Source organism: Mastomys coucha, unplaced genomic scaffold (assembly GCF_008632895.1).
Source record: "Mastomys coucha isolate ucsf_1 unplaced genomic scaffold, UCSF_Mcou_1 pScaffold18, whole genome shotgun sequence".
NCBI lineage: Eukaryota > Metazoa > Chordata > Mammalia > Rodentia > Muridae > Mastomys > Mastomys coucha.
In genome coordinates, this window is record NW_022196900.1 from 41,879,162 (window position 1) to 41,884,823 (window position 5,662).

Sequence of the window (5,662 nt, forward strand, 5' to 3'; positions counted from 1 at the left end):
CCTTCTCCTTCACCTCACAAGGGGAGAATTGATCCTTCTCTTCCTCTTCATCCCCCACATCCTAAACAGATTTCCTGAAAGACCTTCTGGTTACGTTCTCATCCCCTTGGCAAGGCAACTTGTATGCTGAGCCAGTCAGCTGTCTCATTGAGATTCACTGCCAGGTGGACAGCTTTGATGGCAAGGAGGTGGCGTTCCGCCCAGTTAAGCAGCTTTCAAGCCTCAAGCCATAAAGATGAGCTCCTGGCCCTTCTTCCTCCAGGAGGATGCTGCAGACATATTGCCTGCCCTTGGAAGTAAGGCTTTCCTGTGGTGCAAATTATTGAGCTGTGCAGAACACCTTACTTATTGCTCTCTCCTCAGAGCACTGGAGACACAGACCTTGTCCAGTTCCTTGTGTCAGCTTTTCTCTGCTAGTGCTGTTCAAGTAATTAGCTTGAGTTGGAAGCAAGAAGTAAGTTGGAGGAATTTAATCTCAGTGGATGCTGTTCTTTATATCCAAGATGAAAAAAAAAAAGAGTGCTATAAAACATGAAGGAAGTGAATGAGCTCATGTTTCTGAGTATTTCTTTTTAAAATGGGCCTTTCATTTTCAACCAAACACACCAACAGCTGTCCTATGGGGAAGAATCATGCTGTGCACTCTTGTCCATTTTATAGACAGGAATACTAAGAACAACAGAAAAGATTTAGAGAGGACTTTTAAAAACCAACAGAATTTTATATATTTTTAATCACATATGTAACATATGCTATTTTTAAATTGAAAATAGTTAAGAAGAAGTAAGATACTCCATTAAATTAAGAATCATAAACAAGCATACTGGAGGAGACCTGAGTTGCTGGCTCATGTGCAAGGAACAGAAAGGTGAGAATTTTTTCCCGGAAACCTTGTTTAGAAGTGGTCTCTTGTGTTTTCACCAACTCACTCCTTCTCAGAGGGGATAGAGAGAGATATACAACCTCACATACAATGCAAGGGAGGAAAGTTTTCCAGAAACCTCAGACCTCAAAAGCACATGTAAGTGTTTTCCAGCAATGCATAACCATTTGGAAAATGCAAAAACAGAAATGAGCCATCCATTCTTGTCCAGTAAGATAGAAACAGCAAAGACCTCTTGCTCATGGGAGCCATTAGCCAACCTAGGGATGCCCAGATGAGGTCTGCAAGAATATTTCCTGTAGGATACTGAGGGAAAGGAGTTGAGACCATTTGATTTCTCCCTAACAAGGCATTCCTTATGGGAGTATGGGGCCTGTGGAAATCTATGTGGAGGACCATAGGAAAACCGAAGAGGCAGCAGCTGGAACAAAGAGGACTGTCACAGGTAGCTATTGTGTTTGGACGCTGGCAACTAAACACCAGAGTGAGACAGGAAGCCACGGAGCTTGGGGAATGTACTCAAAGTACATTATATGTGCTTGTGTGTAAAGTACTCAATGCCATGAAAACACCAGCCAGAGTTTTCTGAATTAATAGGTAAAAGCAAATACATTTTGCACAACATTAGTGAACTTGTGAAGGCTCCTTACAACACTGTCAGTCAAAGGAAGGACCCTTCTGTCAGACTCCATCCTGCTTGTCCTCTGTGCCTTTCTCTCCATATTCATAGTAGACAGGAGAAAGACAGGAGGACAACACTGTGGAGAAGAACAAGCCCTGCCCCCCCTCCCACCCCAAGATGGCTTAGATGTTTGGAGCTGTCTAGGTGAATGACCAATGAGAAAGCCTTAGGCTTCAGTTAAGATCAAACTATTGGTTGATATATTATTTGAGCCTTTTAAACAAGCACTGATCCTGCAGCCTTTAAAACCATGGCAGTGAACTAAAATTCCATAATGTTCCAGGTGCAGTGACAAGATCCAAACCAAGAGAAAGGGACTCTGGAAGAAACACAGAAGGCAATCCAGGTGATTCTGTCACTTCTGCTGTTGTGCTCAAAAAGTTGGACAGTGTGCCAACAAGTGGAGACAGGTCCACTCCCATTAAATTCGCTTCAGATAAAGGCAGTGTACTAACTTGGCTAACGGGCTGGAGTTTTACAACTCCTATTATGCTTCAGTTTCTTAAATGGCTGCACTGAGTTTTATTCTGCAATCTCAACCGACTCTTATTTTATTATCTCACCGCTGCCATACATTTGAATTGTTTCTAAGTTCTGCTAGGAGAAGAGATGATTAGTGCACACATATCATGCACAAATATACACAACCATCTCAATTATTTAAAGTATGTGTCTGAAGTGCAGTTCATGCATATGAGCCTCAAGAGGATGTTGTCAAATGTCTGACAAGAAAAGTCGAACCTGTTTCCATATTTGGCCATGAGATCCCAGGCTCTCCCTTTCCTTCAGCTGTGATTACAATGGGAAATAGTTTACATGTATCTTAAAATGTTTAAAGAAAAAAAAAAGGAAGTGAAGACAAAGGCTTGCAAAAACCACTTAATAAGGGTCTTTGTTCTTTGTTCCAGAAGACAAGGGCCAACTCTCCTGCATGATGCTGCCTACCTCTAACAGAACAGGTTACCACCTGCCTCAGAATTCTCTGGCTACTGTCTCCAAAGGCCTCCACGATGAGCCAGTGAACCAAAGAGAGAACAGGCACACTCCACTGATGCCAGTTCTACTCTAACCTTGTTGCACAGTGTGACCCTGGACAAGGACCTCAGCAGTGTGGCAGTTTCGCTGCAGAAAAATATGACAGCACCCTCTGGGCAGGCTGCAGAAATTAAATGAGTACACTCCTCCTACAAATGTCAGTGTTGCTGAAGAGCTTTCTGACAGCATGACAAGGAACACAGGGCAGAACTCTTGCTTTAGAGAGAGATGGCTGCTGCTAATCCAAAGGAGCAGCTTTCATAGATGCTCACTGTGTTTACATGGCTTGGAGAGTTGACTAGGCTGCCTAGTCTGGCTCCTAACTTAAAAAAAAAAATCTTTCCCATCTTGTAAGCCAGTCTACATCACGGTGCCACCATTTTGACCACATGAGCCACACCCTGGAGTAATGTGGACTGGTAACCCACCTGCCCACAGAATTGTGCAAATACTCCATGCCTCCTTTTACTTGCTGCTCACAGTTCTTGTTATGATGGTTGTTAGGTTTCATAAGCAAGCTTCTAGGGTCCCCTCTGATACTCTTATTCTACTGTCCATTTCAGTGCAGCTTTATGGACAGATATATCTTCCTAACTTGGATATTATGACTGTAATACTGCTTACTGCAAACTTGCTTCCCATTCTAAGGATACTAAGATAAGGTTAGTTCCCTCCCTTTTGTGAAAATATGGTGGATAGGTATGGTCAACCAAATAAATCCAAAGATGAACACATGGCTCAGGGAATTTCTTTGAAATTGGTTATGTCTGGAATAAGTCTAAGAACATCAGCTATAAATGAGCTGAATATGTGTGCAGCTGCATTCCCTTTCTGGCTAGCTAGTTCTCTATTGTCTTGGCAAGACATTCATAGCCATATTAATAGCTGAACTGATATCTTCCAAATTTCTATAACCCAGTCCATTTATATTAAAATTATTACTTAAAGTTTTATTTTGTTCTTTTTAGCTAAAGTTCATAGCAAATATATACATATATATACATATATATATATATGTATAAAACCATTGCTTACCTAACAAATTTCCTCCTCTGTGTGATAGTCTTTTATAATACCAAACTATACATCCCCAAATGACCCCCCAATACTTATGTGGGGGAAAGTTTCTAAGGAACAGAGCATAATGATGTGTTCAGACTCATTAGTCATCAGGGAAATGCAAATAAAAAAAAACAAGGATATACTATTTGACAAAAAGTAAGATGATTAAAATGAAAGGCTGATGGTCCCATTTGTCACAAATACTTCTTTCTGTAAATTCTAAATCCCAGCCATACAGATGACTCCTTTCCTAGGAGCCCTCACCCTGCAGATACTTCAGTGTGGGCTCTTATCCTACGCTAGGGGTTGATGTGTCAACATAGCATTTCCCCTTCAAAACCACTCCATCCTTGTGTTTCTAGATCTGTTAATGGCTGTTTCTTGATAAAGGAGAATTGAAGTTAAAGAGAGTATTAAAGATAATAATTAACTGACCTAAATAATGAGAGATTATTCCAGAGTATGTGAATGTCATAGCATAATGGCAGAGCCCTTCTAAATATAAAGCAGGAAGGGCTAAAGGTGATCAGAGTAATGTAACATGACAAAAGATTCACATACCTACTACAGTTGCTTAGAAGATGGAGGAGGTCGCCTGTAAGTCAAAAAAAGTAAGTGACCTCTAAAATCAAAAATGGGCAAGGAAATAGGTTTTTACTCAAACACTCTAGAACAGTGGTTCTCAGCCTTCCTAGGGGTACCATCCTTTAATGCAATTCTTTATTTTGTAGGGACCTAAAAACCATACAATTATGTCACTGCTCCTTAATAATTAAGAAGTTATTTGCTAGTTATTAATTTTAACATAAATATCTGATATGCAAGATATCTGACATTTGACCTCAAGAAGGGTTGTGACACATAGGTTGAGAATTGCTGTTCTAGAAAGACGCACAGACTCATCTCATTTTACAAGGACGTGTATATAGACCTTCATAATGCAGAACCAAAGAAACTAAAAGTCCTGTTCTTTAAGCTATTAAGCCTGTGGTAATGCATATTACATGGTTATAATAACAACAAGAAGAAGCTAATAGAGACATTCACTTAAACTGTTAGCATTGATAAATTCAGGTAGACAATGCCACTGCATCTGAGGCATCTTTTCTTTGAAACTTCTTGGATTATTTTTATTTTCTCCTTCCTCTATCCCCTGCCAGCATATTTTGTATAATATTACTTTCTTCTGCAATTTAATCTAATCAGGTTATAATATGCATTTTTACTAGACACAATTGTAATGTCTTCCCTCCCAGCCTCCCCACTGTTAAAGCACTTCCTGGAACTCTGAGTCATCTGACTGACTACTTCCCCTTTCCTAATCAGATAGAGGTGAATGGACTGGGGAAGAGAGACATCTGAGCAGGGGTGACCATGCAATAGGTTATCTGGGACTGGCCAAGTTTAAAAGGGTCTGAGCCACTCAGATAAACTTCACTTTGAAAACAAGACTGTCACCATCTCTTGAAGATGGTCACTTGAACAGACATATCTCCAGAGTAAGGGACAAGACAGCTATTCTGCATAACGAAGCATCTGGCTATAGAGAAGTGGATAAAGAAATAATGAGAGAGGCAGTGTATATGTACACACATACGCTTATGTCTCTATATAGAGAAACATCAAAGTCAGCAAGAGACAGACCCTACCATAGGAAGACACAACAAAGTCTTTCCAAAGAGGAGGAATCCTCCACATTCCCTTCAGACTGATTCCCAGGACTTCTTCTACATGAAAGAGACTATAGTAAAACTTGATCAGCACTCATTACCACATTAATAACAAATGTGCAGGATCAAACTTCCTTCATAAATGCTGGGAGACAAGAGGGTCCCTGGAGATCAGGCAGGAAACACAGGATTGTTAAGTGCCAAGATAGAGTATTCAATATCACAAGGAATAAGTTCAAAAAGTTTGCTGGGGATCCCAGAAGGCCCACAAAATACTATTCAAGCCAATGGATTTGCTCATCAAATATTTCTGTTGAACCCCAAGTTTAT